The sequence below is a fragment of the Perca flavescens genome, chromosome 3 (genome assembly GCF_004354835.1).
Source record: "Perca flavescens isolate YP-PL-M2 chromosome 3, PFLA_1.0, whole genome shotgun sequence".
Taxonomy (NCBI): domain Eukaryota; kingdom Metazoa; phylum Chordata; class Actinopteri; order Perciformes; family Percidae; genus Perca; species Perca flavescens.
The window spans coordinates 4,011,047-4,023,466 of record NC_041333.1 but is presented as its reverse complement, the minus strand read 5'-3'; the positions used below and the strand labels follow the sequence as shown (position 1 = coordinate 4,023,466).

The 12,420-nt window shown below is 38.0% G+C and overlaps 1 long non-coding RNA gene across 1 annotated transcript; it reads left to right on the top strand.

Moving 5' to 3' along the window:
• Positions 1-6,846: 6,846 nt before the first annotated feature.
• Positions 6,847-8,518, top strand: LOC114553179 (uncharacterized). Its single transcript, XR_003692265.1, has 2 exons — positions 6,847-7,033; positions 8,299-8,518. It is a non-coding gene; the product is annotated as an uncharacterized LOC114553179 (long non-coding RNA).
• Positions 8,519-12,420: the final 3,902 nt, after the last annotated feature.

Genomic DNA, 12,420 nt, shown 5'->3' with positions numbered 1-12,420 from the left:
TGATGTGTCAGGGATAAGTGTGTTGAAATATTGCAATTCATATAATTCCTCCAGAAGGGCACCAGTTCTCCATGAATGCTACCAAGTGAGAAGGTTAACACTGAGCAATAAAGGGAGCCAGAATGGGAATGAAGCTAATGAGAGGTGATAAGATTCACTCCAGCCTTCAATTTCAAGGATGGAGGAGCTGGGATCTGGGAAAGGACAAGAGACTGACAAGAGGAAAGAGATCTTTAATGAGAGACATTAGAGAAGGCGGGAGCGGCAGGAGCGGCGTGCGTGTGCGAGGCAGAACACAAAGCATGTGCTGATGGAGCCCACCACGTACATGAATCCATCTGAGTTGAGACCTCTATATGAAATGTCAAATCAGCTCTCTCATGACTCTTATGTGTGTGCCATTGATGGAGTCCTGTACTCGGACTTCAGTCTGACTCGAGTCTCTATTTTCTAGACTAGTGACTCGGCTTGGACTCGTGCACTGATGACTTGGACTTGATGACTTGGACTTGGAATTTATGAAAACGGATAGTGATGGAGTAATCAAGTCCTGGACTCAAACTCGAGTCGGACTCAAGTCACTATTCTCTGGACTTGTGACTCGACTAGGACTCGAGTCGTTATTATCTGGACGCGTGACTGGACTAGGACTCAAACTCAGGTAATGGGGACTGGACTTAGACTGGACTCGGGGACTCAACTTGGACTGGACTTGGACACAACTCGGACACGACTCAGGCACGACTCGGACTCAACTCAGACTCTTATTTTGGTCACTGGTGTGTCCTCTTTCTGAATGATTCCCAAACGTATGGTGGCTATGGGCAGTGAATGCAACAGAGTGTCTAATGTCTGATTCAAAGTGGTTTCCTACGGTCGACGTCGTGTGGTTGCTGATGTAGGTTGAGGACACGAGGAGGCTGTAACGCCACACTCAGGGGTTTTCTGCAAAACTAATTTATGAATTTCAGACCAGTCAGCCCCTTCAGAAGAAGTGGATTGTTAACACCTGACCTCACAATATAACAAGCCAAATGGTTTAAATCAAGCGGCGGGGACTCAGGGGACGCCGTCAAAGAAAGAGGGTGAAGAGGCCGAATTATAGCTGGGCCTCAGTGAGAGGAAGTCAAGCCTTCTTTAACAGAAACAAGGAGACAATTGTCAAATAAGGTTAGAGAAAAATAATTACACTGGCCTCTCAATATTAAATATAATGAATATCCTGATGGCTAATTCAGTGCATGCTGTGGTCATTATTGACTTGAATGGCGCACTATGAGAATATTATTTCCCTCTTGTCTTCAGTCTCTTGACAAATGCAATCCTACTGGGTCTAAAAGTTGAGTGAGAGAGTACGCTGCCTGAATATGTTGCAAACAAAAAAGGTTTGATTTGAGAGAATCAGTTCATCTCCTGAAACAGTAAAAAGGGACAAGGGAGATTAGATGAGATTCGGCTCAACGCATATGTTTTACTACCACTCAGACCTTAAACCTTGAAACAAAAGTGTATTTGATCATACAATTTCTGTTTTGTTGCAAAGATAAAAGAGGCTTTGAAACAATGCCTGAATGTACTGTATTTACATTTGGTTCACAGTTGAGTTTGTGTCTCCAAAACATTTTAAAGTACTCATATTAAGCTCATTTTCAGGTTCATAATTGTATTTAGAGGTTATATCAGAATATGTTTACGTGGTTTAATTTTCAAAAAACACCATATATTTTGTTGTACTGCACATTACTGCAGCTCCTCTTTTCACCCTGTGTGGTGAGCTCTCTGTTTTAGCTACAGAGTGAGACATCTCACTTCTGTTCCATCTTTGTTGGGAGTCGTACATGCGCAGTAGCTAGGTAAGGACTACTAGCCAGTCAGAAGCAGAGTATGAGGGCGAGCCCTGACAGTACCTAGGTAAGGACTACTAGCCAGTCAGAAGCAGAGTATGAGGGCGAGCCCTGACAGTACCTAGGTAAGGACTACTAGCCAGTCAGAAGCAGAGTATGAGGGCGTGCCACGCTAGCAGCTAGCAGGCGAGCATTATACGTATATGTGTTACAAAGTGACGAGCGTTTGTCTCTGAAGTAAAGGCTGGACTACAACAGAGCTGTTTGGAGCAGTTTGTGAACAGTGTTTTCTGTTGGAGATGGTAAGTCTGGTGGACTTTGGGCTTTTTCACTTTGTAAACCTATAACGTGCACAAAAAAAATATATAACACAATAAAGGAAAGGGAAAAAGCCAAAAAAGCATAATATGAGCACTTTAAGATCAAGTCACAGAACAAAAACAATAATTCTCAAGGACAAGAAACAAAAGTGGATCCAATAAATTCAATTTTAGCCAGATGTTGTTATTCAGACAGAAAAAGGGCACACTAAAATAATTAAAAACATTAGTGAAAAAAGTCAAAGAGCTCCAGAAACATAAATGTTTGTGAGGTTACTTACATGAGATTTTGCAGCCTTCTGGTCATTACATTGTCTTTGAAAATATGTTTTAACTGTAATGCGATAATAACATAAAATTGTTAGGCTTTTCTCCATTTTTAAGTTTCTTTTTTAAGTCTTTAAGCCTGAAACAGTGATCAGTTTGAACCAGTGGACATTTGCATTCAAATAATTAACTCAAGAGGCACATAATGTCCATTAGCCTCAATGGATGCATGACTGCCTTGAAGATCTGAATTCATTGAGTTCAGTAAGTGGACCATAATTTGACTGAACACATCCATTAATGCACACGGTGCTTCATAACCTGTTTAGTCAAGGCCAACTGTTCCCGACTCAGAAAATATTACTTCCATTAAAAGGCTGCCTTTACATTGCAATATTTCATTTCACCTGACACCTGTCACAGAAGGAGAAAATGTTGGTATTAACAGATTGGATGTATTATTAAAGGCAATTACCAAAAGAAAAAAAGCTTGTTTTATTTTTGAAGAGGTATCAATCAGTTTTAATGAGGACTGTTGAAATGAGTCTAATGTTTAATGCACATTAAAAATCTGTGCTGATTCTCCTCTAAATAACATAATATTTTCTCAGAACTGATATATTTAGCATATGACAATGGAGAACTCATTTGTGCTTTTTAAATTAATTTTGCACAAATAAAAGACTGTATAGTTTGAACTCATCTGTTATGTTGATCTGTGTACAAAGTGTCAGCTGCTGGCCATTGATATACAATTGTATTTGTTCACGTAATGTTGTTTTTTTCATTTGAATTAAAGCTACCATATCTTATGTGACAGTGATATTGAAATACTACAGTATTTATTTTACTTATACTTACAATAGAAGGACTTGGAATCATTTACAGATTAGACTAACGCTGGCCTGTTTTACAGTAGGCCTACTGTGAAGCAAGTAATGGGCATTATAATGGAAGACAAAAAAGGGAAAATGATTGTTTTACCCAAATAAGATATTCACAGTTATTAATGCCAGACCTTTTTAATTTTAAGAGCACTGATGTGCATACAATCCCAAGAAAACCAGAAATTTACAAAATAAATCTTGTTTTAATTCTTGGTTAGACTTAAATGTTTGATCTTTATATTTCATTGCTGATTGATAGTTGTCCAACAACAACAAGTAATGTTTAAAAGCAGCCTAATATTTACAGTGTATGAATGCAGCCTATGGACCTTTTCCACAGCAGACATTTTGACTTGTCATAATAGGAAAAGCACAGCTGAAATTGATAACCTTAACGATGGCTCAGTTCCATCAAGTGTCCCAGTAAGCTATTTCAGTGAGTCAGCATGCCCAATACCAGGGCCTCTTCTAAGTGGAATGCAGCCATCATTAATAATAGTCCAGTCATTTTATGAAAAAAGGTAGAACAAATTGCAAGAGAAGCAAACTCAACTGATTTTGTATCCTCAAAAGTAAGGAGTAAGGAAAAGAAAAGCCCTGAAGAATCCCATTAGGGGAAAGTTTCGAAAAAGAGCCAAATATAGCCTATTCATACGCCTTTTTCTCACGTGAATAGGGTAAAAAATGTTAACCTTTAGATATCACCATGACAGTTACTGAGTTGATTACTTACATCAAGACAAACAAAAAATGTATTACAAGATTTTTGAAATTGTTTGTTAACACGGGAAAATGGTGCATAATCTAATCATAATATAACCGTAAAATACTTCATGTTAAGGTCTGAATGGAACCCATTTAGGCTACCCATGAGCATAGATGCAGGAAGAAGTACTAGTACCAGCCTTTATTAATTATTATTGCAGAGATGGGGTTTGGGGCTGGGTCCCTGGGACTGTTTCTGGGGGTTGAGTCTGAAGGAAAAAAAGGAGACAAGGGTAATGTGAATGCAGAAGAAAAAAGGTAGATAAAATAAAAAAGTGGCTGGATCAAACAATCAAATTACCTACACAATGCATCACTAGAGAATCTCATCTTCATTCTAGTCACAGGCCATCTGCATGCTCATGCTTATGCTCATGGGTAGCCTAAATGGGTTCCATTCAGACCTTAACATGGAAGTATTTTACTGTTATATGTCAACAAGATTCAACAAGACATTTCCACCTGGCTATACCCAATGTTTAGATCTGTTGTGGTATTTATGCAAATAAATACCACATTAGATTAATACTAACATTAGATTATGCCCATGTTAACATACAATAAAAAAAAAAAAACTTGTAATACATTTTTTGTTTGTGTTGATGTAAGTAATCAATTCAGTAATTGTCATGGTGATATCTAAAGGTTAACATTTTTACCCTATTCATGTGGGAAAAAGAATGAATAGGCGTATGAAATAGGCTATATTTGGCTCTTTTTCGAATCTTTCCCCTAATGGGATTCTTCTGAGCTTTTTTTCCCCTTACTCGGGATACAAAATCAGTTGAGTTTGCTTCTGTTGCAATTTGTTCTAGGTTGACCCCCATTTTGGCTTAAAATGACTGGACTATAATGGTTTTGAACACCTGTGCTTTTCCAGTATGACATGTAAAGGTCTATTTATTGAGCCAGCCTCCAGCCATCAGTGGCAGCAGCAGCACCCATGACTCTGATATCTAGCTAGTCCACCTTTTGCAAATGGCGGGCTATTTAAACTTTCGCTGTGTCACTTTCATGGAAGTATAGAAAAAAACCTGTGCAAATATATGGATGTATTTAGAAAAGCTGTTGCTGAAGCCCTTGTAATGCTGCTAGCCTGCTAACGTCACCGTTTGTGCTACTGTTGCGTTTTACATGCTAACATGCTAACGTTAGCTCGCCTGAGGACAGTCGCGTCATAAGGATATTACACTTTGCTTCAGGAAGTCTTTTGGGAAAATGAAGTCTTATTGCTGATTTTAAATCCGTTCATCGACTGTATGACGTCTGTGAGCCACAAAGATAAACTTAATTCTGTCCAGTAGCTGAAGTGCGGCCTGCTGCCAGATGCTTCACTTCAACAAGGTAAGTGCTTGTGCTCATCTGAACTCTGTGTGTCGGTAACGTTATATTTTTAGATCTGTTGCGTTGCAATATTAGTAAACAGGCTAACTGCACTGTAAGTTGTTCTATGAAGTTTGCTGGCTGCTAATGTGCAGCTTTTGCATTGCTAGGCTATGATGTGGATTGCTTGACCGTCCCGGGACAGTCAGACACTGCCCTGTGACTCCCATGACTGTCCCAGGACAGTCAGACACTGTCCTGTACACTGTCCTGTGACTCCCAGACACATGTCCTATACACTCCAATGATAGTCACAGGACAGTGTCTGGGAGTCACAGGACAGTGTCTGACTGTGCCGGGACACTCCTCAGGACACTACTAACAGGACAGGACAGTTTTTGCTGCCACTGCTGCTGTGCTTTCTGGTAATGGCTGTTAGGTGCACCTGCATTATGCTGTAGGATTTCTGCTGGAAGCGGGTAATATTGTATTTTATATTAGCTTTAAAGGTGTGCAGTAAACATGTCTGTTGTCATGCAAAGAGCCAATTCACATGATTTAATATTGGCTTTATGGGGAACTCATATGGCTGTTAGTCACATTTTGTCCACACCTTTTCGTATTCAGCAAAGCATTAGAAATATTGCTCTCAAAGCCAATAGGTTTATGTGACAGTCTGCTTTTAATGTTCTTCATATCATAAATGCATCTAAACTGCTGAGCACCTGTTTGTGTTTTATACTGCTGCTGCACTCAGTTTTACTCATTGCTGACATTGAGCCTACTGATGGTCATCTGCTGCTTGTCAAAACTACACACTTTAACTTCATGAAAATAGACTGTCTCTGCAGCTTTGTGATTTCAGTACGCATTTATGGAGTTGATCATTTTGTCAGTCTTCTGCTTCAAGTGGTGGTGGTGATGAGTTCAAGAATAAGCTCCTAAAGGTAGTGAAAATATGCTCTGATGATTTGTCATTGTTGAGCGCCGCATTCAAATCCTGAGAGAAAAGCATTGATAGCATATCTGCTTATTGCAGAGGTTATTTTGGCTAAAAGAAAGAAACATGACTGTAGGCCTACCCTTTTTCTACCATAGACTGTATATTATTTGTGGACAGCGCATCCGGAATTCAGATAGAATGCAGGTTTAAGCATAGGGTTTAAGTGCCTTAAACCTGCATTCTATCTGAATTCCAGCAGGGGGCGACACGTGCGGTTGCAAAAGGAGGTTGGTTTCTGTAGAAGTCTATGAGAAAGTGACCCACTTCTCACTTGATTTATTACCTCCGTAAACCTCTTCATAATGAGTTTATGGTCTCAATCGCTAGTTTTAAGTATTCTGCAACACAGAATGATGTTAATTTTTTTAATTATGGTCTTGTTGATTTTAAAATCGGCGATAAAGCAGAGGGTGTTTTAGGGCGTGGCTATGATGTGATTGACAGCTAGCGGCCTGTCAATCATGACAGAGGTTTAGCAAAGCTTATCCAAGGCACGTCAACTTCATTTTGGAGTTTGACCAGCTTTCTTCGTAGTGACTGTGACACTTGTCGCCTAATAATGTCTTGTTCAGCGTTTGGTTGGACGACAAGACACTCAAAGGACTCGGCAGTTCAGTTTTTCTGGTAAGTAACGTTAATTTTTTTTAAATACTGTTTTTTGTTACCCAACGTTAGCATCCCAATTAATATCAGTTTGCTAGCTAGATTGCACCTTGCTAACCAAGCTAGCGGGCTAACGTTATGCAGACCTTATAAACGGATTCAAATATATATTTAACGTTACAGTCGTATACAGTAGATATGCACAATGGTCTCGCCGGCAATCTATTTTTAACCATATGTGGTGTTATTGCTAATCGATGCGCATGCCTCCCTAACCCGCAAGCTAACACTACCATTTCATGTAATGGTAGCTAATGTTAGCTTAAAATCAAAGCCTGATCTAGCTAATGCTATGGTGCAAAGTCATATTAAACCCTATATTCGCACGGGATTAAAATAATTTAGGGACTGCGTGTGATTTAGAAATTACCCCCTCACATCTGAGTTTTGTGTGGCGCATTCGCACAGGACAAGCAGAGACTGCTTTTACTTGAATATACTGAAATATATGTTCCTGCCCGAGAGTTGGGCAACGCTACCTGGAGGTGCCCGAAGGACAGGCACATAATATCATCCCCGCCGCGGCGGCACCCACAAAGCATCACCGTCACCCTCACCCTCGGACAAAGCCGCGGGGGGAACGCGTAGACTCCGAGACGGAGGTCTCTGGGCGGGGCAGTGGGCCAGAATATGCGTTTTTGCGATAAAATGTCGCACATGAAAAAATATATATATATATATTGTGTAAGTTACATTAGTGTTCTATCTTGAAAAATCTTCAGTTCTGCAGCCAAATGTATTGTATAAAGCACCAGGTTCAATATTGGACCGTCACTATGTAAGTAAAAAGTAAAAATTCTAAATTCATTATTTCAGACTGTTAATGTACAAGCATGCTGTTGCAGTAGTTATTAACCACTGTTGTTGATGCTGTTACGCTGATGTATTTCTTCCACTTACTGTAGTTGTGTCTGCTAATCTATTTGAAAACCTTCTGTCAGCACATTAGTCTGTTTTAAGATGAGTCACATACATGTTACAATCTATATTTACAAGTGCTGTTTATTACCAAAATGTACATATCATTAAAAAAGTGTTGCGTACAATACACATTGTCTAAGATAAATTTGACATGTAGGAATATGTTTACTTAATACTGCATGTCCTCAACTGTTTTAATATATTAATAAAATATTAATATAATTCATTGTGATCTACCATGCCTTAACTACATGTTTGTCTATTACAAACATTTGCCTGTCCTTATCCTTTCTCTTGTGCCTCAGCTGCCATTGGAACCTGACTCCTGCTACCGCTTCACTCCTGCCATCCAACGGAGCAGTCATGCCACCACCACTAGCCGGCCTACTATCTTCCTCTGACGGACCCTCTCCTTCCCAGAAACCACCGGACCCGTTCTCCATCCTGGAAACTTGGACTTCCTTTTCCCCCTCAGAAACCTGGACTCGATACTTGAGTACTTTAAATAAAACCTGTTAATTCACACTTGTGGCTCTGCATTCTGTCTGCATTTGGGTTCTGTTCACCATTCAAACCTAAAAGTTAGCACTTTAGAAATATGTATTAGGCATATAATTGAGATATTTTATGTATAGGATTAAACTGTTAGAATTAGATATTGACATTGCATGTCCTTGTATGGTTTTTAGTTTTCATACTTTAAAAATGTCAGTGCAGTAAATATAAGGTACATTGATTTAATTATTACATTGAATAAGTTGTTTATTTTTTCTTTGCAATTTGTGATCATACTTTTGTTATAATGAATTTACAATAACCCTACACAGATTAAACAGCACCTAGTGCATTTTCAATTACCTACTAAACACTTGACTGCGTATTTCAAATATATTCCTATAAATTAATCTAAAAGGATTTTGGTGAAGTGTTTTCATGGGGATTAAATAATCATAAATTGACAAGTACATGAAGACACACAGAAAAGCACAAACTACATTTTGCTGATCCTTTGTCAACATTCATGTAAGTATGGTAACATTTAAGAAATCATTTATGTTGATTAAAGCCCAAATAAAAACTTTTAATCAATTACAAATGTCTTGTATGACTACAATACTGTATGTTCCTATAGTTACTTCAGAAAAACAACAAATGTAGCTTTAGAAAGACCTTTATTTCACATTGAAATGGGCATTAACTTTAACAAAAACTACTTAAACCACAAACAACACTGGCAATATTTTTAACATTTTGTTTAAAGTGATCAATTAAATAATGTAGTTCACCTTTTACAATCCAGTGTAAATTCCACACATAAATCACTGTTGTGGGTCAAGGTAAAAGCAAACGTCGCTGTCACAAGTGAAGTCTGTCCTTTAAAATCAAACTTCCTTAATCCTCATAGGATTTGTGAAGATTGGAGGGATAATAACATTAGCTTTTTTAGTAAAAAAACAAAACAGAAGAGAGACAACATGCTATAAAGCGGGAAGAACAATCAGGAAACCCTAAGTTATATCAGGTAAAAAAATGACTTTATGGATGTTATGTGTGAATATATACAAGGAAAAAGAAGATGGGACCTAGATTTTAAACCTGCGGGACCCCACAAGTTGTGTCTGGCAAGGAGGATGATAAATTGCCTGCAGTGAAAGAAAAGGTTCTATGGGAAATGTAGTAGCTGAGCCAGCACAGTGCTGTATCTCTGACACCCACCCAGTGCTTGAGGCAGTCAATTAAAATTGCATGATCTACAGTATCAAAAGGCTTACTGAGGTCTAAAAGGATTAAGATCGAACCCTCCCCAGCATACACTGTTAAAAGAAGGTTATTTGTTGCTTTCAGAAGGCCTGTCTCAGTGCTATGTAGTACTTTAAAATCACATTGGAGTTTTAAGAAAATATTGATATATTTCTAAAAAAGACCAACTGGCCTAAAATATTTCTTAAACAAAAATAAATGGCAAAGGAGATAAAATAGCTCTATTTCTGAAAACTTTGGGATCTAGACATAGTAGCTGTATTTCTGAACACGATGGGATCTAGACATAGTAGCTGTATTTCTGAAAACTATAGGATCTAGAGGGTTGTTAACCCTGGACAGCAAAGTGCTCTACAGAAGAAGTTGAAACAAATGTAGAAGGCTTTAGCATCTGAGTCCAAGATGTCAACATTATAGGCTATTCTATATGATACACTCTACTTTGAAAACTGTTTTTGGGATTTGGGCCCAAATACCTGAAAAAAAGAATTGCCTACTAAATATAGATATAATGCAGTGTTTCCCGTGGCGGTGTGCTTCACTATCAACCCCAGCCGCCGCACATTGCGTTTCGTTATTATTTTTTTAAATGCTATTTAAAACGCATTCATCTGCATCCTTAACTTGCTCTCCTCCGTCTCTTTCTATCACTTGCGTCTCGCTCACACACACACGCACGCACACACAAACACACACACACACATAGAGGTCGACCGATATGGGTTTTCTCTGGCCGATGCCGATCTTTAGAAATCAAGGTCAGCGGATGGCCGATAAATGCTCCCGATTTTTTTTGCCCGATATTTGGCCGACATGTGCTTGTTTTTAAACCTCTATTTGAAAGATAAAATGTAACACTAATATACACAGAATTTCGCAACAAAAACATTTATTGAACACTTCACCAATCTACACTTGTATGCTTCAATTAAAAATGTATAATTTAAAAACATACTGTATATTGTGTAAATAATATATGAAAAATATATTAAATAAACGAAACAGGTAAGAAGAAAATAAACTTTGTCAAATAAACTTGTAAATGAAAAAATAAAGTTTAGTGCACTTAGCAGCATTTATTAAACTTCTGAGAATACAAATCTGCACGTCTTCACAGAAAGTGGCATGTTATTATTAATCTCAACACTATTTCCTCCTAACTCCTGTTGAATCAAATCAGACTAGGGTTATCTAAAGTCAATTCTTGTTCATCTTGTTTGTTAGATCATTGTTCATTTGTTGAAGTGTTGTATCTGTGTTTTGGGGATCCTACTGTTACATGTCCTGTTGCACACATTAGGATCAAAACTAATTTAAAACTCGTCCAGCCAATTTAATAAAATGAAGGGTTTTATTCATGCTCGAGTCCATAGATACAGTTAATGGATACAGGCACGGAGAACTGAAGGCTCTGTTAGCAACGATTAGCTCTGTTAGCGGTTAGCTCCGTTAGCGGTTAGCTCCGTTAGTGGTTAGCTCCAGTTAGCTCCGTTATAGGAGTGGATGAGACTGCCACGCACAAGGGTAACAACCAGGCTATAAAAGAAGAGATGTCATGTGCCAGGTTATAGCAGAAAACGCTAATTTCCACCCGCAGTCCCTGGACAGGTTGATGTTATACTTATAAAAATTCATAAAATATATGCACAATAATACATGAAAGCATTACTTCACTCACATCATAAAAACACTCTCCACTTCAGGAATCTATCACTCACTCACTCACAGTTTACATCATTTATATCACAGTCATTCAGTGCGTACAAATTTGCTTTGATAATAACCACTGTTTGGTCAGGCGTGTAAAAGTACTATAATTTGTGCGTGAAATTTCGTTTGGAAGAGTGTTCCAAAGGCTTGCTGCTTTATAAGAAAATGATTGTTGACCATATGTGGTTCTACGTCTTGGAACGCTGCACTCTCCTCTGACTGTTGACCGTGGGGCTCTAGAGATTCTCTCCGAATTCAATGTGACAAATTTTCTCAAAGGGGGAGCAGCGATATTATGAATAATTTTAAATAGAGCAGAAATGTGATTATATTTAATAAGGTTTTCAAAACTCAAAATGTTATATTTATTTTGAACTTTACAGTGATGATACTGGTGAGACTTATTATCATGAATTTTTATGGCCCTTTTATATAATGATTCAGATAATTTTAACAATGTTTTACACGCCTGAGACCAACTAGACATCCAATACAGAAGATGTGGAACAATCATAGTATTGAGGTATATATGTGAGGCTTCAGTAGTTAAATGAATTTCTAATATGTTTATAATTCATCAAATTAAATTTCAATTTATTACCAATTTGTTTTATGTGACTTTTAAAACCAAGGTTCGAATCAAGTACTAGACCTAAATATTTTGTTTCATTTACATTTTTAATTTTTAGTCCATTTACTTGAATTTCTTGAGTTAGTTGTAATTTACGTTTATTTGAAAAAAACATTGAAACAGTTTTATAAAACCAAATTGCATTGGATTTAAGAGAGATTGAGAGTTAAAGTGGGCGGTAAGTTGCTCCACCACAGTCTTCTTGAGCACTTTTGACACAGCTGGGAGGATGCTTATTGGACGATAATTATTCATGTCTTGTTTGTTTCCAGACTTAAATATAGGGGTGACAATCGCAGGTTTTAGGGCTGCTGGAAAAATACCC